Source organism: Sciurus carolinensis, chromosome 1 (assembly GCF_902686445.1).
Source record: "Sciurus carolinensis chromosome 1, mSciCar1.2, whole genome shotgun sequence".
Classification (NCBI taxonomy): domain Eukaryota; kingdom Metazoa; phylum Chordata; class Mammalia; order Rodentia; family Sciuridae; genus Sciurus; species Sciurus carolinensis.
This window is the reverse complement of record NC_062213.1, coordinates 170,496,126-170,523,800: the sequence shown is the minus strand read 5'-3', so window position 1 is coordinate 170,523,800 and position 27,675 is coordinate 170,496,126. Positions and strand designations below refer to the sequence as shown.

At 35.3% G+C, this 27,675-nt stretch overlaps 1 protein-coding gene across 3 annotated transcripts in view; it reads right to left on the bottom strand.

The window, feature by feature from the left end:
- LOC124985227 (BEN domain-containing protein 5) overlaps nucleotides 1–27,675 on the bottom strand; it is a 1,510,890-nt gene that overhangs the window by 969,033 nt on the left and 514,182 nt on the right. The window contains exon 1 of one of the 3 annotated variants that reach the window (XM_047553806.1): nucleotides 17,685–17,703. The exons of the other annotated variants lie outside the window; for them this stretch is intronic. The gene's annotated coding sequence lies outside the window, so the exon portion shown is untranslated. Of the gene's footprint in view, nucleotides 1–17,684; nucleotides 17,704–27,675 lie in introns of those variants that run through there. 3 annotated transcript variants of the gene reach the window in all.

The window sequence follows — 27,675 nt, the reverse complement described above, 5'->3', positions numbered from 1 at the left end:
AATGGTCATCCAATGGGGAAGTAGACTGTGGGCTGAGGCAAGGCCTGTTTGTGCCTATGTCTCTGGCTTTACCGTCCCTGTGGGAAAACCTCCCCCGGCCGGGAAGAGTCACTCGGTGGGGACGTCTCGCTAGTCAGTTGCCCTCCTAGAGGTTCCCCTCAATGTACAACTACCTCCTGGGCTGGGCTGTCTTCTTCTGCAACGATCCCAGGGGCCCAGACCTACGTCCTGGGCCTGGGAGCCTCACCCTTCGCAGGCGAGTCTCCTTAGGCTGCCTCTCCCAGATAATCTGCCCGAAGTCCTGGAAACTTCGCTCCGCCCCTAGGCGTGTCTCTGTGCGGCTCTTCCAGCAAGAAGCCACCTAGCTCCTGGGACCCTGCTCTGCACCAATCGCCTGGCTATGCAGCCCCTCCCCTGAGCCACCACCTGGAGCCCCGTACAATAGCTCCGAGACACAGAGACCCACCACACACCTCCTCCTCCGGACAGCCGCCCGGTTTCCGACGCAGTCACTAGGAATCCAAACAACTCACTTCGGGTCTCCTCCTCCCGCCAACCACCCGTAGCCCTAGGCAGTCACTCCAAGTCCAAGTGACCCGCCCTGTTCCTCCTCCTCCTCCTTGGGGTAGCCCCCCAGGTGTTCAGGAACGGTGGCTCCGAGACCAGGTGACTCACCACGCTCCTCCTCCAGGCAGGCCACCGGTGTTCAGGAGCGGTTGCTTTTAGTCCAATCAGCTCACCACTCGCCTCCTCCTCTGGCAACCGCCTGTGGTTCTGATGCAGTCACTCCCAGGCTAAGCGTCCCACCGCTCTCCTCCTCCAGGCAGGCCACCAGTGTTCTGGAGCAGCTGCTCCGAGTTCAAACAGCTCGTCACGCAGCTCCTCCTTTGGCAACCACCCGCAGCTCTGATGCAGTCACTCCCAGGTCAAGCAACACGCCGCTTTCCTCCTCCTCCTCCGGGCAACCTCCCGGCACTCAGGAGCGCTCGCTCTGGGTTCAAACAGTTTACCACGCAGCTCCTCTTCTGGCAACCGCCTGTGGCTCTGATGCAGTCACTCCTAGACCCAAGTGACCCGCCGGGCCTCTCCTCCTCCTCCGGGCAACCCTCCGGTTTTCGGAAGCGGTCACTCTGGGTCCAAACAGCTCGCCACGCAGCTCCTCCCCAGGCAGCCGCCCGGAGCCCCAGCGGCTGCTCGAGTCCAAGCGCTATGCTGAGCCGCCTCCTCTACGATGATCCCAGTTGTCCGTGTTTACCGCTCCAGTGGGGGGAGGGGCGTCTCGACGAGCAACTCCACTTCACAAATTCCCTGCGTTCCGGGGCTACCGCCCCATCCGGGACACCTTCCCAATAGGAGAGACTCACCCGGCAGCTTTGAGTTGGTCCCAAGTCTCTCACTATCTCCTCTTTTGAATCTTGCGTCCTGGAGCAGCGTGAAATGCAGCTGCCCTCTAGTCCGCCATCTTGGCCCCAAAATATGTACATTTTCTTACAAAGCAATTGGAAATGGAAGAGGTACCCTTAGCACAAAATAGCTAGGCCCACTCATGTGTCCTATGTTAAGAAATAGAATGTGATGCTGGGTGTGGCAGAGCATGCCTGTAATCCCAGCAGCGTGGGAGGCTGAGGCAGGAGGATTGAAAGTTCAAAGCCAGCCTTAGCAATGTAGTAAGACCCTAAGTAATTTAGCGAGACCCTGTCTGTAAAAAATATAAATAAAAGAGGACTGGGGATGTAGCTCAGTGGTTAAGTGCCCTGGGTTTAATCCCTGGAACAACAACAACAAAAAAAAAAAAAATAGAATTTTTATATCAATGATTTACTCCTTGTTATGAGCAATAGTTGCTATAATTCAAATTATCATATAACATTAAAGAAACATATTCTTTGCTCACACAGTTATAAATATTAGAAAATACATTAATTAAATATGATTAAAATATTTAAATCCACTCAGTACTTGGAATAACTTAGGAATTATTTAAATGTTCAAAAGTAAGCTGGGGTGGGGTGGCAAAGATGAGGTAGAATTAAGATTTATGGAAACACTAGTAAGAGCCAGGCATAGTGCTATGAGTTCTACCCAGATTATTTAATCTTACAATAACCCAGAGAAGTTAGAAAAGTTTAAGTAACATACGACAGCTAACATTTATAGTGCACTTACAGTGAATCTGATATTGTTCTAAATGTTTTATGGGCATTATCTTATTTTATCCTCATGATAACTATGTGAAGTATATTTCATTATTTTGAAAGAAAGAAAAAACAAAATAAACAAACAAACAAAAAAACCACACACACAAAAAAAGAAAAACTGGTTTACAAAAGTAACCATCCCAGTAGGATCAGGCAGTCAATACTATGTAGTAGTCTACACTATCTACACTGACTACATGATCCATGGTCTTGATTATATATATTCAAAGAACAGATATAAACAATTAAATGAAGGCAAAGATTTTCTATTACCCCAAAAGTAGATTCTTTTTTAAAATGACTGAATAAATATAAATCTAATTTAAATGTCTCTAAACATCCATACTAGAAATTTCATTATTTTCAAATATCTCAATGTTACCTTACATTTATATTTAAGAAAACTGAAAACCCAGTTTTTACTCATGTAAAATTTTCAAGTATCTGATTTTTAAAAGTAAATGAAAATAATGAAATTTTTATTGAAGTCATATCTCCCCAGAAAATCACTTTCCTTCTTTCTGTCACCTGTGATAACTATTGTCCCTTCAGATTTTATATATTGTTTACTTATTTGTATTTTTATCATGTTAGACATTTGCATATGAATGTATTCAGCAGCTTTTACTCATAGTTAATTTGTAGATTTCTCTTGTATTTTATGTAGCAAATCATCTAACCTGGAAATAATTTTATATCTATTTTAAATTATTTAAAACTTCTTATACAGTATGACTAAAACCTCAGATATAATTTTGAATAGGTATTTAAAGAATTTTTTAAAGGGAAATGTTTCTAAGACTTTTAGAAGACTTTTGAATGTAACTAGTTAATTTATATGCAGTTTAAAGAATTCCCTTTAATTCCTGCTTTTTAAAAAGATTTAAATAACAAAGTTATTGAATTTTATCATGTTTTCCCCTTCATCTATTGAGATAAACATTTTTTACTACTTTAATACATTAATGTAGTAAACTAAATTACCAGTAATTAAAATCTTTGAAATTTTAGATAATCCTACCTCTTTGCAATTATTTTTTTCTGTACATGGTCACTTTTTGTGTAAATTGCTAAATTTGTGTTATAAATATTTAATTTGGACTTTTACATCAATATTTATGAAGGGCATAGAGCTATTCATTTTCTTTCTGGTATCATTTTTGTCTAGAATGTTATCAAAGTTTACCGGCTTCTTTAAATGTGTTTGTGTTTGTTTTAATTTACAGATGACTTTCTTTCACGTGTTAGAGAATATTATGGCCAACAACCCCAAACTTTATATCTTGGGAGTTTTTACCTCATTTCCTTAGTTTCTATCTGAAAAGTCCTGGGAAATAACTGATTTTTTTTTTTTTTTTCTTGAATCAACCAATTGTGGATTAGGCAATTCTGTTGGAATGCAAAAAGAAGCATTTCTAAAAAAGACAGGATTCTGGTGAGATAATACAGTCTTTGTATTAAACTATCTTTAAAGTTTATTCTAATACATCATCACTTTAAAGAAAATATAATAATCCCAAATACCCAATTAATGGAAACATAAGGAGATTTTAAATTGTTTAACTACCTATTACCTATATAATTCTTGACTAATTATTTCACCTTTCTGAGTTTCGCTTTTCTCAACCAGAAGAAAAGAAGATAAAATAATATCTGCTTCAAAGTCAGATAGAATTGAATGAATTTGTGGGCATTTTAAGTAGAGACACTATGTCTGTATTCTAAACACTCCACACAAAGTAGAGGTTCAGTGATAGTTGAATGAATGACTACTGGAATAAATAACTCATTTTAAGCACCCAACTCTGTGCCTAGTGCAGGCCTACTGCAAATTCAAAACTTAGTATTCATTCTGTTCCATATTTCCAAAGATACACACAGGAATATTAATTTCCATTGCTCTAAAAATCTGATGTACATCCCACATAAGTTCTTTTTCAGGACTTCCCCAAAGATAAATCCATCCTAGTTGTAACCAAAACTCTGAAATATCTTAGTCTTTCTTCTAGCTGACCCTATTAAATTACCAAATGGTGCAAAGGGAGAGTGCAGGAAAAGGAAGTAAGTTTTAAAATGTCCATCTTTTCCCCCTTTAAAAAAAATGCTTAAAGACTGAAAGAAACAAGAAAACCTGCATTAGTGTTAAAATGCCATATTTGACCTGTAGTTCTGGACAGATTTTTGCTTCAGTAATTTATTGTCTCCAGAAGGAATTATTATGATTCAAAATATTACTCATGAGACTGTGGGTATATGAAAAAGACAAGTGGAAGTCAATGTATAATGAAAGCTTCTCAGAAAATGGTGAATTAGTAGCTGCCATTCGTTGAGTACTTTATAGGTGGCAGAGTCAGGATTAAAATCCAGATGTCTGATGCCAAAGCTCATGCTCTTTCCAATAGGCAATATAAATTTCTAATCAAAATAATTCTGAAATTTACTAAAGAACTTTATTGCAATATCATCTGTGCTCATTTTTACTAAATGCACTTTTAATCACTATTAATGGAACTGTAAGACTTCAAGACATAATGTGTATGAGTGACTCCAGAGTCAGGTTCGATGGTTCACACCTGCAATCCAGCAGTTTGGGAGGCTGAGGAGTGGAAGCTCAAAGTCAGCCTCAGCAATTTGGTAAGACCCCCAAGCAACTTAGCCAGACCCATCTCAAAATAAAATATAAAATGGGCTGGGGATGTGGCTCAGTGGTTAATTGATCCCTGGATTCAATATATATATACACATAGTTATAAATATTAGAAAATAACTCATTAAATATGATTTTATATATATATATGTGTGTGTGTGTATATATATATATATATATATATATATATATATATATATATATGACTAAGTGGGTAGATCATATAAGCTTCCCAAAAAGACAAAACTGTTAAATAAGTTTTCTATCCCTCATGGAATTCAGCATACCAAGTAGCTATAATTGAACTGTAGAAATAAACATCAGAGACCTAGTGCCATTGAAGGTTAGAAGAGCTGATTAACATTTATCAAGCCCTTATTATGTATCATTCTTCATACCAAGAACTTTATATACATTTAACCATAGTTTTCTGAAGTAGTTATTATAATACTATATCTCTGTACTATTAACAACATTTAAAACAAGTAACTGAAACTGAAAGAGATAAACACACAACATCTAAGTAGCAATAGCACAAAACCTGTTTATTATGCATTTCAAATTCCAGCTTATCTCTTACTTATTCAAGGGGAAGATCTCATTGTCGATAAAGAAGGAGATCGTTACAGAAGGTAGATTACTAGAGGCAGGAAGTGAACTGTAAGAGCAAGGAAAGGACAAAGTTTTTGAGGAGATACATTAGTCACTGAAATTAATAGATGTGGTCAAGTAGTTTTTTATTAAAACTAAATAAATTCAACAATGGTGTTCAAGCTCAAATTTCTATTGCAAAATATTTTTTCACCCTTCATACACCAAGACTCTGACCCTGTGCAGACCCCAGATCCTTGGTAACAAAAGTCTCCTCCCAGTTATTCCAATCCTCTTTAATGAAACTTTAATGGGAAAGGTTATTTGCCTAAAGAGAAATCAATGAGGGATGTATTTCTGGGAATGAGGCAGAGGTGGTAACCTCAGCTTTGGAAGATCAACAGTAATGAGACACCTTGAGAACACATGAAAAGAAGAACTGATGAGGAACAATATAATAAAAAAGAAGAAAGACATCTTTATTACCTAAATTGAGAACAAAAGAGAGACAAGAGATAATCCTGGCTGTGTAGGAAGTTTGGATGATTCTGTGGGAAAGGAAGAAAGGAGACTAATAGCAACGGTGAGGCTAGCTTTGACTTTCTGAAGCTCACTAGTCAGAACACTGATCCAGATATCCTGAGTAGAACACTTGTTTCTGTTTGACTCTGATATTTAGGGAACCATCAAGCATGCTGGGGAGAATCCGTTCCTGGAAGTAATGACCCATAAACCCCATAATTGCATTTTTCTCTCTCTTTTTCTTCCACCAAATGTACAGTGCTCCTGCCTGATTAGTTTGTCAAGATATGAAGGATATTTTTTTGGGTGTTATGAGTCAACATCACTTTTGGGTAAAAACGTTTTGATAATGATGAAAACAAAGTGAAGATGATATTAGCAAAATGGCATATCTCTCTTAGGATAATAAACTTTTTTTGTAAATCAGCTATTTTGTAGCTTGTGTCTTTTCTGTAATTATTTTCTTTTTATTCATTCATTTGGCACATTTCCTTACTCCCTATTATGTACTAAGGAGTGTATAACTGTTTGTGAAAAAAAAAAAAAAACATGGTCCTTGACCTTGGGGAGCATATAATTTAGTAAAGAGACAGAATTGTATACTCATACAAATATTAATGATAATATGTGTTTAAAATATATAGGATGGTTTGACTATGTAATGATGGAGAAGCATAATTTAAAATATGGATTAAGGGTTCTCTTAGAAAGTGCCATTTCACTAAGATCTGAAAGATAAGTGCAACAACAAACAAAAGTTATGTTGTTACAGATAGTGAGAAAGCTTTTTAAGTAGAAAGAATAGCATGCACAAAATCCATGAGTCCACAGGCAGTTGGGGACATTCCAGGAATTAATAAGGTGAACTTGACTGAAGACCAAGAGAAGGGAGAGAATAGTGTGAAAGGAAACTGAAATGTAGGCAAGAGCCTCCTCTCACAAGATCCTGATTGTATTTCCCAAGTCTTAGCCACTGGACTCTAGCTTCATGAATTCAGACATGTCTTTGTACCTTTTTGAGTCATAAATTTTTCATTTTACTTAAATAGAAATTTCTCTTCAGTAAATGAAATTTATTTACAAAATGGTAGGCTGCTGCAGGTCTTTTTAAAAGATTCAAGGAAAGTGGTTTGCACATATGTTGCAACTAGGATCTTAAAGGGGGTGGTAGGTAACAACATCCCTGATGCTAGCAAGGATCGATCACAGGAAGGGATTAGGAAGGGAAAGATAAGACTTTGGGACATAAGGTCACCAGTGAACTTCTGCATGATTCCTTCATGATCTCACTCAGTACTAACCTCAGTTGTTACAGGATGATTTAGGGTATATATTAATTAAAGGAGTTCATTTTCTCATTATCTTAACAAAATAAAACCCACAGATGCCCATATTTAACTCCCAGTGGCAAAAGAGAAAATAGAGCATATAAGCAATGACTTTTGACTCTATGGGTCTATTCCTGGCTTCATCATTAACACGGTGAATATATTTGCTTTGAGATTTTTAGTACAACTTTAATATACTTTAATTGGCATTTTTTTGTAGAATGAATTGTCTTATTAAAATATAATTTTCAAGGAGTTAAATTTATTTACTTAATTAGAAGTCTATTGTCTCCTCAATATGCATATTCTCAGAAGTCAATTCACATTTGAAAATGGGAAGGATGGTGGTGTAGAGAATATACTCCTTGGCATAATAACACGTAATTATAGGATTGCATTCATGCACATAGTACCTTTAATCACGTAAGATTTTACCTATGCTGATCTTTTAATACTAAAGATCTTAAAACATGAATATGAGGACACACCATGAATATTTCTATCCCATGTAAGGTATTTGATTCAGAAAAAAAAAATACAGGTTTAGGGATCTTGATGTCATTATTCTGATTAGTAATGAGTTCTAAAATTTTCCAGAAATAATAATAACTACAACAATAGTTAAAATCGTGAATAATATACATGATAGATTTTTTTTTTTTTTTTGGTGAAGTACCAGGGATTGAACTCAGGGGCACTCGACCACTAAGCCACATACCCAGCTCTATTTTTGTATTGTATTTAGATACAGGGTCTCACTGAGTTGCTTACTGTGGCTGGCTTTGAACTCATGATCCTCCTGCTTCAACCTCCTGAGTGGTTGGGATTGCAGGTGTATGCCACCACACCCAGTATGATAGAAGTTTTAATGGTTTTCCAATGCTTTTCATGTAAATATTTTCTTTGGTCTTCATGATGATAAATGCTTGGTCCTATTTTATGAATAAAGAAATTAAGTATCAAAAATATTCACATTTCAGTAAGTATGTGGGAATGTTCACAAGGACTCAGCAAAAGATCTAGTAAGAGTACTTTTCCTACTCTTTCCTATGAGAAGTGCTATTAGATGTTGGAAATATATTAAAACTTATTAGCTTCAATTTCTTCATCTGTAAAATGGTCTTGATTACAGAATATTTGTATAAAAAGAGAAAGAAAGACATAAGATTTCTCTAAAGCAAAGAACTTGCATGGATAAAAGAGGGCCTGGGCCTCCCATACAGCCTGTCACAGAAAGAAGTTGCTGCTAAGTTGAAACTCAGAAGACTAAAAGTTCTGTTCCACAGAGATTTCTTAAATGCCTTAAAAAAATATGCAGTACAATGGAGCAATAAAGTACTGACATCCACATCAAAGATGTGGGTTTATCCTATGTGGCCTTTATTATTCTGAGGTATACTTAATTTATACCTATTTTTTGAGAGTTTTTATCATGAAAGTATGTCAAATTCTGTCAAACACTGTTTTCTGCATCTATTAAGATTATATGTATTTTATCCTTCATTCTGTTAATGTGGTATATTACATTTGCCTGCATTATATTGAACCATCCATGTATCCTAGGGATAAATCTCACTTTATCCTACTCCTTTTAATGTGTTATTGAACTCAATTTCACTAATATTTTCTTGAGGATTTTTGCATCATCAGGGATATTGGTCTCTAACTTTCTTTTCTGGTAGTATCTTTGTCTGGCTTTGGCATCAAGTCAATGCTGACCTTGATAAATGACTTTGGAAGAATCCACTCTTCAATTTTTTTGCAAGTGCTTCAGAAGAATTGATAGTTCTTTAAATGTGGTAGAATTTATCAGTAGAATCATATTCCAGGTTTTTCTTTGGTGGAATTTTTATTACTGGCTCATATCTCATTCATTATTGATGTCTTCAGATTATCTGTTTATTCATAATTCAGTCTTGGTATGTTGTATGTATCTAGGAATTTGTCCATTGCCCCCAAGTTATTTACTTTGTTCATAGTAGCCTCTTGGAATCCTTTTATACATCTGTGGTATCAATAGTAATGCCTTCTCTTTCACCTATAATTTTATTTATTTGAGGCTTCTCTCTTTTTTCTTAGTCTAGCTAAATTCTTGCTGATTTTATCTTTTAAAAAATCCAACAGAGGTTCATCGATGATTTCTATTGTTTTTCTGCTTTCTATTTCACTTATTTTTGCTGTGACTCACATTATTTCCTCCTTTCTGCTAATTTTGGACCTATTCTTCCTTAGCTAGTTTCTTTTTTTAAATTATTCTTTTTATTTTTACAGACTGCATTGTGATTCACTGTACACAAATGGGGTACATCTTTTGATTTCTATGGTTGTGCATGATGTAGATTCACACCATTCCTGTAATCATACATGTACATAGGGTAATGATGTCTGTCTCATTCCACCATTTTTCATATCCCCACCTCCCTCTCATTTCCCCCAACGTAATCTAAAGTTCCTCCATTTTTCTCTCACCTCCCACCCCCATTATGTATCATCATCCACTTATCAAGAAAAACATTTGGCCTTTGGCTTTTGGGATTGAATTATTTAACTTAGCATGATATTCTCCAATTCCATCCATTTATCTGCAAATGCCATAATATTATTATTCTTTATGACTGAATAATATTCCATTGTGTATATATACCACAGTTTCTTTATCCATTCATCTGTTAAAGGGCATCTAGGTTGGTTCCACAATCTAGCTATTGTGAATTGAGCTGCTATAAACATTGATGTGGCTGTGTTAGTGCAGTATGCTGATTTTAAGTCCTTTGGGTATAAACCGAGGAGTGGGATAACTGGGTCAAAAGGTGCTTCCATTCCAAGTTTTCTGAGGAATCTCTGTACTGCTTTCCAGAGTGGCTGCACCAATTTGCAACTCCACCAGCAACGTTTTCCCCACATCCATGTCAACATCTATTATTATTTGTTTTCTAATTGGAGTAAGATGAAATCTTAGAGTTGTTTTAATTTTCATTTTTCTAATTACTAGAGATGTTGAACACTTTTTCATATATTTATTAATCACCTGGATGTCTTCTTCTGTAAAGTGCCTATCCAGCTCCTTGGCCCATTTATTGATTGGATTCTTTTATATTTTTGGTGTAAAGTTTTATAAGTTCTTTATAAATTTTGGAGATTAGTGCTCTATCTGAAGTGCATCTGTAGACTCTATCTTCACATTCTTGATTGTATCCTTTGCTGAGAAACAGCTTTTTAGTTTTAGTCCATCCCTTTTATTGACTCTTGCTTTGATTTCTTGTGCTTTGGGAGTCTTGCTAAGGAAGTCTGATCCTAAGCCAACATGATGAAGATTTGGACCTACTTTTTCTTCTATTTGGTGCAGGGTCTCTGGTCTAATTTCTAGGTCCTTGATCCATTTTGAGTTGAGTTTTGTGCAAGGTGAGAGATAGAGGTTTAATTTCATTTTACTGCATATGGATTTCCAGTTTTGCCAGCACCATTTGTTGAACAGGCTATCTTTTCTCCATTGTATGTGTTTGACTCCTTTGTCTAGTATTAGGTAACTATATTTATATGGCTTTCTTGAAGTATAAGATTAAATTGTTTATTTGGGATCTTCTTTTCAATTTTGGCATGTATAGCTATAAAATTCCCTCTTTGAACTACTTTTGCTGCATCCCATAAGTTTTGCTTGTTGTTTTCTATGTTGTGTTTCCATTTTTTTGTCTCAGAATAATTTTTAAATTTCCATCATAAGTTCATAATTGACCACTTGGTTCTTTTTATTGTTTAGTTTCCATATATTTCTCCATTTCCAAAAATCTCTCCTGTATCTTCAAGTTTCATACTATTAGGCTTGAAAAATACTTCATATTATTTCAAACTTCTTAAAACTTGTTAAGATTTGTTATATAACTTCCTATATAGTCTATATTGCAGAATGTTCTCTGTTTGAGAAGTGTTAATTTTTTATTTTCGGGGTACTGGGGACTGAACACAGGGGTACTCAACTACTGAGCAGCATCCCCAGTACTATTTTGTTATTTTATTTAGTGACAGGTTCTCATGAGTTGCTTAGAGTCTCACTTTTGCTGAGGCTGGTTTTGAACTCGTGATCCTCCTGCCTCAGCCTCCGAAACCCCTGGGATTACAGGTGTGTGTGCCACCACGCCCAGCAAGAAGTGTTTTTATTCTGATACTGTTGCGTGGGATGTCCTGTATATCTCTTACATTTTTTTATCTAAAATGTAGCAAAAGTCTTATGTTTACTTATTTTCATATGGATGATCTTTCTTTTGCTGAAAATGGTATACTTGAGTCCCTTATTATTATTATATTACAGTCTCTCTTTCCCTCCATATCTATTAATATTTGCTTTATATATTTCAGTGCTCCAATGTTCAGTGCATATATGTTTATGATTGTTAAGTTCTCTTGATGAATTGACCCCTTTCCTTTTATAATGACTTTGTCTCTTTTTAAAATGGTTTTTGATGTAAAGTCTATTTTATCTGAGAAAAGTATAGCTATGCCTGCTCTCTTATGATTTTCATTTGCATGAATATCTTTTTCCATACCTTCACTTTCAGTGTACAAATCTGTTTACCATGAAATGAGTCTTGTAAGCAGCATATTGTTGGTTCTATTTTAATTAATCCATTCATTTTGTCTTTTGGAGAATTCAATCCATTTATATTTAAGGCAACTGCTGATAGGTAAGGACTTACTACTGTCATTTTGTGAATTATTTTTCTCGTGATTTTGTAGATCCTTTATCCCTCAGTTGTCTTCCCTTATGATTAGGTGATTTTCACTAGAAGCACACTTAGATTATTTATTTATCTTTTTAAGTATTTAACCTACATTTTGCTTTGTCGTTACCATAAGTCTTATGAAAATATGATTATAATAGGCTATTTTATTCTGATAGCAATTTATTTTTGGTCACATTAAAAAAAAACCTCACATGTTTACTCTATCTCCCTCTTTATATTATTGCTGTCACAATTCTATATTTTAATAGTTTTGTCTTTTAACCTTCATACTAAAGATGTAATTACTTTGTAGGATATAAAAATGTTATGAATTTTGTAATTACTTTTAACAGTGAATTTTATACTTTTCTGTGTTTTTGTGTTACTAGGTAGTATCTTTTTCTTTTAGTTTGAAGAACGCTAACGTTTCTTTTAAGACAAGTCTGGTGTCTAATTTCCTTAATTTGTTTATTTGTAAGATTATTCCTAAATTAATAATTAGCTTTTGTTTATCTGGGAAGGTCTTCATCTCTTCTTCATTTTTGAAGGACAGCTTTGCTGGTTACAATACTTCCTTCAGCACTTTGAATATATCATTCCATTTCCCTCGCTGATAAAATTTCTGCCGAGAAACCTGCTCCTAGTCCTATTACAACTCTCATAAAATACGATTTGCTTCTGTTCTCTTGTTGCTTTTAGGATACTTGATTTTTCAGTTAATTATAATATGTCAATGTGAATTTAAAATGTTTTCTTCTAATATTCCTTCAAGTGAGTCTTCTAACCCTTTGTCTTTTTCTTCCCCTTCTTTAAATCCTATACAACAGACATTTGCTTTTTTGAAGCTGTCCAATAAGTCCCATAATCTTTCTTATTTTCACTACTTTTACTTTTCTCTCCTCTAACTGCACATTTTCAAAGAACCTGTCTTCAAGTTCCCAGATTCTTTACATTGTTTAATCAATTCTTCTGTTTATACTCTCTTCTGCATCCTTCATTTCATCCATTGTATCTTTCTGCTGATCCTTTACTTCCTTATCTAAAAACGGGAGTAACAACATATCTCTGTCAGGGGTATGACAAGGAAAAAATGATTTAGTGTATGTGTGATAATTGGGTTAGCAAAGTTTTTGTGTTAAAGACCAGATAGCCTCTGGATCAGGAGTCAAAATCAAGGATATTATATAGATACTTATGTAACAGGAGAGAAAATGTTTCCACAAAAATTTTTATTGGCAAAATGTAAAATGTAATAATAACAGATTGAGGAGTTTTGTAATACAAGTCTAATAATTGAAAAGAATGAACTTTGGGGGAGATAACATTTTACTTACTGGGACTTCAAAGTCAGCACATTAATTTCAGAGTCCATCTGTAAAAAGCATTTTAGTCATAGGCCATACAAAAAGAGACAAGTTGTATTTGACCTGGGGACCACCATTTGCCAACCTCATTATTTCACCAAAGATTTCCTATAAACAAATTCATGGCTTTGTCTAGTCTTCATACCTTGAGTCTGGGTTGGCTCTTCAATGGACTTTCAATTAACAGAATGAGACAAAGGTGATGCTGTGCCAACTCTGGGCCTAAGTCTTAAGAAGGCTAGGCAGCTTCTATTTTGTACTCCTACGACACCATATAAAAACGTCTAGCTTCCAAGCTAGAGAAAACTCACATGAGGAGGGAGAAACTCTAAGAAAACAGAGAAAGAGGTCCAGTCCTATCAGTATCTATTAAGGTCCAGTCCTATCAGTATCTGTTAAGCCTATTTTTCAGTTTTCATTCAGGACCAGGTACCAGTCATATGGGTTAACCATGTTGGACATTCCAGTCCCTACTATTTCTGAGGTCTGATCATGGTCACATGAGCAAGCTCAAGTGAAACCATTAAAACTCCCCATATATACCCAGTCAATCCACAGTCATGAGAGATACTAAAAAATAGTAAGTCTATCAACATATATTCCTGCTAAGAGTGCATGATAGGTCTATTGTTTTGCAAATTTACTAACAACTTTTCAGTCTTTTTTTCTTCTGGTGAGTGTGTGAGGGTGAAACCTGTTCAACTGCTTCTGCTCCAATCATGAAGACGCAGAAAATGTTCTCTAAACCTAGAGTTGGAAGCTGGAGGAAATTCAACTGAGAATGTAGGTATCTTAAGTTCTTGTCGTTAAATTTTTTTAATTACTCAAAAGGAGTCATTATTAGACAATTATTTTATAACTTTATCTTCAATACTAGTAATGACTTTGATAATAGACATGAGATAGTTTATAAGAATTCAGAATTTCATTACTTTACCTGTTCATGCTAACAACTTAAGAGCCAAGATATAGGAGTTTTAGAATGACTCTACCACTAAATAATAATTGCTCTTAAGCATGTCACTTTTATTCTTAGGTTTGATTTACTAATCTATTAATTGGAGGTGATAATAGCCTTTGCAACCTCACCTAATTATTCATTTGATCAACAAACATTTTCTAAGTACCGATTATGTGCTGGTGTTAGGAATACAAATCATGAGCTGGTGTTAGGAATACAAATCATGAGCAAAACAGACATAGTGTCCATCCCTATGGAATTTATAGTCTACTGTAAACATTAATCAAAGATTGAATAATAATAATTTGGTAAAAATAGTGTGATAAATAATTATTAAATAACTACTAAAATGCAGATTTTTTATGAGCATCAGAATCACAGAATTTGAACTTCAGAATTAAGAGATACCTTTGAGATCATATAACAAAATCCTTCAAACTCTTCTTTGAATACACAGAAAATATGAAAGGTGCTTTTTGAAAACCTCAAAGTAACAAATCAATGAGAAGTAGCAACACTACTATTATGTAATTCAAGAAAAACAACTAGATATACTTCTGTTCCAGCATTTGCAATTATAAATTAAACACAGCTTGGGCTCAGCATCTTTGACCTTCAATGTGGCCCACAGTAGAAAAATTAATAGTGATAGCTCATTAACCAAAATAAACTAGGCTCTGATTGTGAAGGTGATAGATGAGGGCCCAGGTGAAGGGCCAGAAGTTCAGAAGAGAGATACATTTTGTTGGCCCAAAATGAGAGAGGCATCTGGGTCTCTTCGAAAATTACTATGTTTAGAGCTGGCTTGGAACCCAGACCTACTTTGGCTTATTAGCTGAGTGACTTTGAACAAGACTTTTGTTCTTCTTCAATCTGAATTTCCTCATCTGTAAAATGAAGGAATTGGTCAGATAATGTCTTATGGAATCTGACCTTCAATAAAACTACCTATGAATCATATAGTGTCCTTTTTCCTTAGTAAATAGAAACCTTACCAGTAAAGTAGAAAGTCGGAAATGAGTCAAATCCCTGTAACCTTCTAACTATGTGACCTTGGGCAAGTCACTTATCCTTTGAGGCCTAAGTTTCTTCATTTGTAAAATAAGAATAATAATGACTATTTCATATGATTGTTGTGAAATGAGAATATTAATGGCTATCTCATATGATTGCTGTGAATATTAAGATAAATAAGTTATAGAAAACATCACACATGGTGTATGGATACTTTCGCTCCTTTTTACTTGGTCTGGGGATAATAATACTGATCATAGGCAACTTCAAATTTCTGATGATAGAATTCATTAAGCCCAGCAGTTACCATGTATCCAAACTAAATTCTTCTACTAAGACTTGAGGATGACAGAGAGAGAAAGGCATGGCTTCTGTTCCCTATATTAATAATACAGAGTGAACATGTATCAGAGAAGCAAACTCCCCAAACAAGGCTAAATATGACATGTGTCTTAAGCATGGAGTACAAAACTGTATTAAGATTCAAATGAGAGAAGAACACACTTCAGGATGAGGAGGGTGGTGATCTAAGAAGACTTCCTGGAAAAAGTACCCTTGAAAAATGTATTAAGGATGAATTTGATACACCAGCCAAAGATACTAGGAAAAACATTCAAGGTGGAGGAAAAGTAGATGTAAAAACCAGGGTAGGAATGTGTGGGGCAGATTAGGTTTAGTTGGAGGACAAGTAATTATGTTTTTAAAAATATTGAGTACTTTTATATGTCAGAACTTGCATTAGGCATTTACATGCATTATTTAATTTAATTGTTAAGTTTTGTTCTCCTCAATTTTAAGATACTTTAAAAGGTAAATTATAATGTCTCAGTTTTTATAGCTAATAATGACAGGGTTGAATCATAAAAACATGTATTTGTTACTCCAAAGATCATTTTTTCTAAATCATGAGTAATGAGAAATGCAGTTAGAGATAAGTCAAGAGATAAGGTGAAAATTGCATTTTTAATTTCAAAAGAAATGGGGAAGCCACTGGAGGTTGCTAAGCAAGTATGTGTTATGATTGAAGATTTTATTACCTAAGAATATGTCTAAGAGTTTAGAATTTGTAGCAAATTACCTTGAATTAAGTGCCTTTTCTGCCACTTACTACTTCTAAGGCTTTCTACCTAATTCATACTGAATCGACACATGTCATTTCCTCCCCTAGTCTCCTAGACCCCTAGTCCAACCAACTATAAGACAGCTGAGCAGTATGGTCTTCTAAGAGCCAAGGAAGGAATGTGGAACAAGATATCAAACAGCATTAATAAGTTCTACCAAAGTCACATAGATAGGAAATGATCACTTTGGAGTTTGAATTCAAGAATTCCATTCTCTATTTTAACATTGTTTGCCAATATAACAAATATTTTCACATTTTGAAAGGTTTACATTTATTCTATACCTCTCCCCAGTGCTAACTAGTTATTTTTATTTCTCTGCACTGGACAATTGGATAAGTGGTTAACACACTGTAGCTATTGAACTACATCAGCAATAGCTTTGAAAAAAATGGCAGCTCATGCAGAGGCTGATATACCTTCAGTAGATAAAGGGGAGTGAAGGGAAGGGAGGGGGTATAAGGGTTAAAAGGATAATAGAATGAATTGGATATTATGATCCTATGTGCATAAATGATTACAAGACCAGTGTAATTCTATATCACATACAACCAAAAAAATGAGAAGTTATATTCCACTTATGTATGAGGTGTCAAAATGCATTCTATTGTCATGTATAACTAAGTAGAACAAATAAAAAAATAAGCTATCAGAAATTAAGATCAATTGAGATCCTATATAGCTACTGACTGACTGTGAATGTCCTCTACTTTTACGTCTCCCATGTTTACAGAAAGACTTGTCCCAGAAACATTACTTTTGTTAAAAATAACAGACTCAATTCAACAATGATGAGTGATTTGCATTTTCTTCTTAATTTATAGGTACCTATTTCAATTGCTTTTCAATTATACTTGCAATTCTGTGTCAACTGACTGCTTGATTGATAAACTCATCATTTAACAAAAATGTCCTGACCACTTGCTGACCAGATACTGTGATAGGGCTGACCATGGTTGCTATATATAGGCATGCAGGTGTGCAACATAAAGACTCCCTGTTATGGACTAACACTGGCCCAACACACCAAGGTTCATCAAGAACTAGAGCCTTGACGGTTGAATACAAAAAAAGGATATGACAATGTTCTTATTTCCAAGGATCTCAAAAATATAATGGGAAGATAGACAAACAAATATGCAAGTATAGTAGTAGATCATAAATGTTACTACAAAAGAAAGTCCAAGGTTCTAGGAGAGCAAATAAGAAGGGCATCTCACCCAGCCTGGAAGATGAAGGGAGGTTCTCCAAAGGAGGTAACAACCAAATTGAGGCCCACATAGGAGGTGTTAAGGGAGTGCTTTTAGATAAAGAAAAGCTGTGGTGTCTCCCAGAGAAAGGGAACAATTCTAGAAAAAGAACAGAAGAAAGAAACATTATTGTGTATGAAAAAGATTATACCATTATTTATTGGATAAAATTTGAAATTAAGATCTAGGAGGTAAGGTAAAAAAATGCAAAGAAGAAATCAGATGTCAAAGACTGTTAAACAACTTGTTTTATACATTAGTTAGATAATGGGAAGACAGTAATAGAGATAAAGAAAAAGGGAATATATAAACAGTTTTGCATTTTATAGAGACCCTGACCTAGGGGGTGGAGAAGTACTATCTCTAGGACTTTCATACGACACCATTAGAAGTAGTTCAGAGAATTGTTTGTTAAGTAATCCAGTTTACATTTTCAAAGGAGAGAAATATTACAAATATGCCTGTGACTCTAACTTTGCATAGATGCCAAGTAGACAGACACTCATCAGTGATACAGATCTATTTTTAGAATGATATTTTAAAAGCTCAAGCTGTTTCATATAATAAAAATTATGATTGAAACATAAATTTTAATATAATAGGCTATATTTCAACAGATTCCATTTACATTACTCTTGCACAAGGCATTATAATGGTGTATGCACACCTAATCTTGATGTTGTGAAGGTGACTCAGGCTTGCTGGATGGGAAAGGTGGCTAAGCCCATAAAAGCATGTACACATCACCTCAAGTGTGTATTACAAACCTTGACTTTATAAGAAGGGCAATGTGGACCATGAAGAAACAGAAGACTAAATGGAGGACAATGAGAATCTTGAACTAATATATCTAATACCAAAGCCCAAATTCCATTCTTAGAGGAAAACACACCCAAAGAGGGCAAAGGAACATGAATTCTTAAACTCATTGGAGGTCAAACAAAAAAATTTACTCTCACCAGGGTAGAAATGGGCATTCCTGATAGTATTAGAGCATGGCCATAAAACATTTTAATCATAATGTCTTTCTCTTCTTCCACGTAAGGTTTATTTGCAGAAAGGACCAAGAATTAGTTTAGTGATCAGAGAATGAGATTCAAAGGAGAAAAGAAATCACTCAATAAACATTTATGAAGATCTTACAATAAGAAAGGCAATGTGCTAGAAGTTTTCAGAAGTAATGTCTCACATAGTAGGAGAAAGTATTACTAACCCTATTTTGCAGATGATGCAACTGAGGCAAATACAGCTTCAGACTTGGTAGAAAGCCCACATACAGTTTTTCCTATGAACAAGGTATTCCTTTACAAAAAAAAAGTAAGAAGAACACTCAAATTTATTAGAAATATTCAATATTCAATATAACAACTTTCTAAAGATTTCTGAAAGCATTTAAAGTCATAAATATATAAATATGATTTTAAAGTGCAAATATACCATATATCTGATGGTACCTACCTTATCACTGAAATAGGCTAAATTATGTTAATACTTTGCTGTTACAAATTCTGTTCCTTTCTTAATAATCTACCTACTTTTGCTTTTGTACAGAGTCATGTTATTTTTTCATTCACTGGCTCATTCTACAGGTGTTTATTTGGTGCCTGTTATACACGAAGCTCAATGTCATATACTGTAATATAATGGGACTTCACCCCTGCTCCAAAGACTGAGTTTGCAAGGTAAGTTCAACAAATAAGCAAACAATTAGCACACAGTTTTATAGGCACTATTATATAAGGATGCTTAAAAGAGGCTGGATAACATACTCAAGTCTAGAGCTCAATACATTTGAGAAAACCTAGGACCTTCATAAAAAAATAAAAATTTCTGAGATTCAATACACTTTCAAACAGACTTCCTTCACCCCAATCATTCCATGGGTAGTTATCTCCTTAAGACCTGTTATTCCACGCTCCCAAGCCTTTCTGTATTCTCCAGTCAACACTTACTGAGCACCTATTGCATGACAAATATTGTGCAAGGCACTGAAAAGATGTATAAGACAAACATGTTCCCTACTCTCTTGAGTTTGCAATCTGATTTTTAAAGTTTCCAACTAACTCCTATAATAACACACATCCATGACTCCAGGACTTTGATTAATGTCAAAGAGAAACTTAGTACTATATAAGCTAAATTTGCTTACTTAGAGGGCTCAATGTTTTGAAATTTTAAGACATATATGACCTTGTTAGACATACTGCTTTTCGGTATCACAGAGGCAAATCAAAATGATTAGATAAATGGAAGTTTATACTTCCAGAAGGAAACAGAACTGTTATGGTTTAGATGTGAGGTGATCCCCAAAAGGTCATGTGTGAGACAATGCATAGTTTAGAGAAGAAATGATCTGGTAATGAAAACCTTAACCCAACAGTAAATTAATCCCCTGATTGGATTAACCAAATGTTAACTGAAAGTTGGTAGGGTATGGTTGGAGGAGATGGGCATTAGAGGATATGGCTTTGGGGTATATATTGTGTATCTGGCAAGTGAACTCTCTCTCTGCATTCTGATCATCATGTGAGCTGCTTCCCTCTGCCTCATCTCCAGTCCTGAGACAGTTGGCTAACTGTTTATGGACTGAAACATCTGAAACTGAGAGCCCCCAAATAAACTTTTACTCCTCTACAATTGTTCTGGTTAGACCTTTGAGCAAAAAAGCTAACTAAAACAAGAACCAAAGTGTTCTTTGTAAATTTGATTTGTCTGCAAAGGTTAAGAAATTACCTTTGCTACACAAATATTGTTTTTCTGTGTGCAGATTCAATTCCAAAATCGTATCTCAAGGAGACATGGATGAATTTAAAATATTAGTTATTACTTTTAAACTGGAAGGTCCACTTGCCTAAATTTATTCCATGATAAATGAGTGGGATTAAATTAATTTATCATACAAGAATGCTCATGAAATATATTTTTGTTATAGCAATGAAAGAGGTAACCTGATATTCATCAGTGGTATATTGATTAAATAAACTTATGGAAGAATTCAATAATTAAAGTGAATGAGGTAAATATTTATGAATATACATGAAAAATATTGCTAATACATTAAGTGAAAATAGCAAGTTTGTGTATTAGTACTTTTAGTAAGACCCTGTGTGTGTGTGTGTGTGTGTGTGTATGTGTGTGATTTGTTGTGAGAATTAAGTAAGATAGATTAGCTGAAGCTAGTTTCCTTTTAATCTCTAAAGTAATTTAAAGATGTTAACAGATAATACCATCATTTTGATATACATTTTAACTCTATTCCTTTACTAAATGATTTAAAAAAACATTACTTTGCCTTTACATCTGAGTTCCTCCTGTTTAACAGGTGAAAAAAAATCAAAGGCTAAAAAGTCTAAGACCAAAAAAAATACAAGATGAGAAAGTATGAATTCTAATATTATTTTCACCACCAAAAGCTCTATGCAATCACCTACCTTTTAATAGCTTAGGATTCGCTTTTGAAAACTAAGGTAAACACACCACCTAGATCATTGTAAAGTCGTCAAAGATACCATGTTGAAAGCAGCAAATCTGGTTTCTCCAGAATTTTTTTTCCAGGTTCTAGTCAAATAAACAGTTCAAAAGTAATTCACTGATCCAAAGGAGACTATGCAAACTAGACGATCTATAAAGCTGAGCTTGGCAGAGACTACGGGACTAAAAATGGAAAGTAGTAAGTGAAGGCTTGAATACCAATGAACAGATAGTTTCAGAAGTTAGATTGTTTTGTTTTGTTAAATTTTTAATAGAGTCCATGTGGCTGTCAGTGTGAGACACTGAAGAGAGGAGGGTAGAGGTGGGGGCACCAGTGATGTTTAAAAATACATCTATAGCATAGACATATAAGGTCTTGTTCAGCTTCTAAGAACTTGAACAAAGTCCAACCTGCTACTCCCTAGCCAATGATAGGTCAAAGGAGAAAACTGACCTCATATATCTACAAATGTCTCACTCTTTATTCTAGTGATCTGTGGGAGCCCATGACAACCTCCTCATTGCTCCAGCCTATTAATAACTGACTGCCTCCTCTGGTTAGGGCTGTTTTATCATTAGGCACCAAAATTAGTCTATTAAAATGCATTGAGATCTAAAAAAAAAAAAAAAAAGGCCCATTCAAAAATAAAAACTAAATTGAGTTAAATAGACACAATAATGTCAACTAGGCAAGTGAAATTCAACTCAACTCTATAGAGATGCATATTTATTTGAGAATTCAACACATTTTAATTTTTGGCAAAGACAGACAAAGGAAGACAAATGTTTGACAAAGAAAGAAAGTTTAAGGCTTTCAAAAGTCTTAGGTCCTACATCTCTGGCTTCTATCTCCCAACTTTACCCTGGTCTTTGAATACCCTGCTTCTGATATCTTCATTGCCTACCTGTCAAATTCTGCACTCAGCTATGGGTAGACTTTGAGTTTCTAATCCCTCATGCTGATTCCCACTACTGACATGCTACCTCTAGATGCTCCAATAAACTGATTTCCAAGCATACATAGCAGTCCTCTTACTTTCTATTGAAAATTACAGTGTTACTCAGCTTTCGATGTAGAAGTTTAGCATTCCCCAAAGATAATTTACTTTATGCAACACATTTATAATTGCTACCAAGGAAATTCATAATAATCAGTCCTAGAATGCCAATAATTACCACAATCTAATCACACTTATGGATGCATTTACCTTATTGAATTAGGTTTTCTGTTTATTTTAATTATCTGTTTATCCCAGTTTCACCATGTACCAGCTGTATGAACTTAGACATGTTTCTTAAGTTATCTGAGCCTTAGTTTCTCATCACTTTGAGGGGTATAATAATAACACTTATCCTATAAGGTTATTGTAAGAAATAAATAGAAAAACACCCATAAAATTCTCAGAACAATGTATGGTACATAGAAAATGCTCTATAAATATCTTCTCAGTGCTAATTGTTGTGTCTTTATCATACTCAAATTGGTGGTTCTCAAGCTTTCATATGAGTAAGAATCACCTGGAAAACTTAGTAAAATAGTTTTCTATTTCTGGACTTCCAGAAATTCTTATTCAATCAGTGGGAGTGGGACCCATGAATTTGCATTTTTAACTATCTGACAGGTTATGCCAATGGTGAGAACCACATTTTGAAAATCATTGTCCTAGACTTTTAGCAACGTATACAGAGCACTGTTTAATTTTCTTCTCTTAACTACATTTCCTAACACTGACTAGTGCTTAAAAACAAGATCTATTAGTGCATAGCAGAAGTTAAACTGCTATTAGCTGAACAAAAAAAGGAAAGGCATCATCTATGCCCTTAGGGAGTTTTAGAAAGATTTACCTAGAAAGGCAAATATTTATAGATGCCACATATAAACATGTTGGTTGGTGAGAGGGAGCCTATGAATACAGACTCACTAATAACCTGGCTTGGTATCAGCTTTAGAACTCTCTATCTGGTAGGATAAAATATGAGTCTGCTACTGCAAAACACCCCAAGGCCTAAGAACTTATGTGAGGAAGTTACTGTAGTTACCCTATAACTTTACTAGTATATTGTTCCTACTTCCCAAAAGATTCTTCCCTATTCAAACCCTTTGAACCACCTAATTAAATTCTAGGCTATTTCAAAACACAATGTTCACTTCTTCAGAGAAACCTCCCCACGTCACTACATAATGTCCATCATGCCTTCCTATAGCACTTATACTTTTTTCCTGGGCCCAATAACCTATAATTATTTATTTGTCTGAATATTTTATTAAAGTCTACTTGCCCTATTAGACTAGAAGCTTTGAAATGACTAGTGGTTAATTTTGTTCAACTTCATATTCTCAACCAAGCCCATTACTTGCCTCAATAAATATCTATTGAATGAAGAAAACAATCTTTTTCATGGTTCATTGGTTTTATTTCAAAATTTTTAGTAGTATCACTAATTGCAAATTGACCCTTTTACCTAGTCTCTGGACAATTCCTTGTCCTAGACCTAGACAAATTCTATTTCTCTACCCCAAGCCATATCTCCTCTGCACTAATTTGGTAGGAAATTTCTTTTGTTTTTTATTCTTTTTAAAAAATTTTATTTGTTCTTTTTAGTTATACATTACAGGAGAATGTATTTTGACATATAGTATGTGGAGTATAACTTCCCATTCTTGTGATTGTACATGATGTGGATGTACACATCTACAGATGTGTTACACTGGTCATGTATTCATATATGAGCATAGGAGAATTATGTCTGATTCATTCTACTGTCTTTCCCATTCCTATTTCCCTTCCCTTGCCCCCATTCTCCTCTGTCTCAATCTGGTGAACCTCCTCTTCTCCCTCCCCACCCCTATTGTGAGTCAGCATCCAGATTATCAGAGAGAACATTGGGCCTTTGGTTTTTTGGGGATTGACTTAGCATGACAGCCTCCAGTTCCATCCATTTACTGGCAAATGTCATAATTTCATTCTTCTTTATGCTGAGTAATATTCCATTGTGTACATGTACCACATTTTCTTTATTCATTTATCTGTTGAAGGGCACCTAGGTTGGTTCCACAACTTAGGTATTGTGAATTGAGCTGCTGTGAACATTGATATGGCCAAATCAATATAATAAGCTGATTTTAAGTCCTTTGGGTATATGCCAAGGAATGGAATAACTGGGTTAAATGGTGATTCCATTTCAAGTTTTCTGAGGAATCTCCATATTGCTTTCCAGAGTGGTTACACCAATTTGCAGTCCTAGGACCTTTCTAATACAGTGTATTATATATCAGGACAACACTGGCACTGAACACGGGTACCAAAACCATATTCACTGAAGCACTTCTCCCACTGGTGCTATTCCAGTCCATTCCTTTAAACTCTTTTACTCAACTCAGAAATGCAGGCAATGGGCACCAAATTAAGGAGGTGTTTCTGTACATGTCTACCATTCACAGCCTCAAATATAAACCACTTATTCCCAACTGGTACCCCACTCTTTATTTCTTCTTCCTCCAGGAGCTAAAAATTTGACTTTGTTACCTGCTTTTCCTTAAAATCCTCACCTCACACCTAGGACATAACATAACATTGCATAGGCTACGTGCATAGCTATGACCTGCATTCTCTTGAAAATGATTGAGGCTATCTTTCTGGTCATCTCAAACTTCTTGGAAAATATCCCCTCTCTTCTTAATATGTCAACTAAGATCCTAGGTCATCAACTCTCACAGTAACAAGGATAAGTCAGCTGATATCAGGGCAAGCCTGATAAGTGAACAAGAATCATCCATGCTGACTTAATTCTGTTTGTCAGATGCACTCTGGCATAAGACACTCTTTGTACTCATTACACAGAAGACAAATCCTAATTAAACTTACTATAAGTTTTCACAAAACTGGGAAAGAAACCAGACACCACTACTAATTTCTCATTTTAACAGATAAGGAAACTGAGGCCCAAATGACTTGGTTTAAGTCACATAGTAAGTGAAGGATGGAGTATGACTGCTTAACCTCTGGGCAAGTGCTTTTTCTTTCCACTCAACTGTGCTAGTTTTTTTCCCTTTGCCCAGAAAAGGAGCACATATGCCTAAGAAAAGTTCAATTCAGAGAAGTAGATAAGGAATATCTTAGGAGCAGGTTAGGGATGCCAAGATGCACGGCAGAGTATGGGGGTCATAGCACAGGACTCTTGATGTAGAAATCAGCCCTGACCACCTGAAATTTCTTCATTAAACTTACTAATTAAGAGGTTTTAGGTTTTTATCATCATTAATAGTGTTCCATTAACCCTTTTGATTGTGCATTTGGTTATATTCTCCCAATGATCAATGACAAATATCATCCATGAATTGGATAGTATGGTAAAAGCATATCATTGAGAGATACTAAGGTTATCAAGATAACATCTTAGAAAAACATACTGGAACAAGCACAGGATTGAAAATTGGGATTACTTTGAGACATGTTTCCATTTGCTATATATATGGACAAGTCCTGGGGCTCTTTGTGCATCAAATAGAATTACCCATCATACAGCTCATAATTCCCTATCGAATGACTCATAGTTGTAAGAATTAAATAAACTGGAGTACATAAAATGCTCAGTAGACATAGTGCTTGGTATAGCATCAGACCTTAAACATATTGGCCCAAAAACACTAGTCTTTTTTTTTTCTTTATTGTAAAAATCTGGTACAGAGGGTCCCTGACTTATTATGAGTTAACTTACAATTTTCTTTTCTACTTTACAATGGTATGAAAACAACACACATTCAGTAGAAACCTTACTTTAAATTCTGATCATTTTCTGGGCTAGCAATATGCAATAAAATTTGCAACAGTGGGCCATGGTATGGAGTTGCAGCTTTCAGTCAGCCACACAATCACAATAGTATACAACCAATACACCATTGTGTTACTGAACTAAGATGTTTTGTAGGTTACAATATTTTCAACTTATGATGAGTTGGTTTATTGGGACACAATGCCTAGTAAGTCAAGGAACTTCTGTATTTGTTTGGTTTCTTTTAGAACAAACATAATTTCCATAAATTTAAGGATGCTAATTCCTAATACTATTAATAATAATAGCAAATACTTTATACCAGGTTCTCCTCTACACACCCTCATTACAATGACTCATTATGTGTTCCCAAAAACCCTATCAAGTAAGCATTTTCAATATCCCCATTTTATAGAAAACAGGTAACTTTCCTAAAGTCACATAGTTAACAGGGCCTGGATTTGAACATAAGCAATCTGTAGCCAAAGCCTCTACTCTTAATTACTATGCAAAGTCTACAGGGTGATAGGAATTATGAAAGAAATCACTTTAACAAAAGAGACCTGGAGTTCTGGGCATATAAGATCCAGGTTCCAGGTACAGTTAAAGCTCTTTAACAACCACAGTGTGATCCTGGAATATCTCCGCAGGGCCTTAAATAAAGAATCCACATGATCACTGTAGTCATGCAGAACATAGTTTTTCTATTATCATCACATATTATGATGTCTCTCTCCTGACATACTATCCACATCTCTCTTCATGGCAAATTTCTAATTACCTTTAAACACCTTCCCAAGAAGCTTTTCTTGATTTCTTCTTGGAATATAATAACAATTTATCCATATGTTTGTTATGCCTCCTATGACACTATCCTATAACCTCTGATTTGTTCATCTGCTCCACTAAACCACAAGCCCCTTGTGGGTAAAAAATAATATGATTCACTCTAATATCAACGTTGGAGACCAAGAGTGACTTGAATGTGTCTGAATGCTTTAATTAAAGCATTGGGTTTGGTGACTATGGCTCAGAAATTTGCACTGCATCATACTGGGTAACTTATTCTTTTGCTTTCCCATCTATAAAATTGAAAATATATATACCTTGCAAGATTTCTGTTAGGAATTTATTAATTCCCACAGGTATTTACTGAGAAACAGAATTAAAAGAGTAATGTGATAGAGTTATATGCATAGCTACCACAGAGTGAGTGATCAGGAAATTTATGGACAATATAGCATCTGCTATGATCTCAGCACAAGAAAAAGCCAAGAGAACAGAGGTAGAGATAGCATATCCCCAAGTAAATGAACAGGATAGTGCAAAAGCTTTAAAGGCAGTAATATTATTGGTGAACTGAAGAAACACTTTTCTTCTTTTAATGTAATCTCTTCTCTCTCGTATAAGATAAAGCAGACCCACAGTAACCTCCTGTTTGGGCATGGAAATAAGATGGAGGTGAGCAGAGGTAGGTACAAGAAGGAAGTACAGAGTCAGGTTTAAATCTGATTTACCAATATCTTATGTAAAAGGACAAAAATAGCACTTCCAGCTTACCAGAAAAGAGGACAGAAAGGAGTTAGGCATACAAGCCTCAGTAAGAAGAAAAAACTCACCATCAGCCTAACATGTCTCCTGGGGAGAGAATCCACAAAAATCAAGTGAGGCAGAATAGATGGCCACATAAAGATCAGGCTTCTGGCCTTCAGGATTA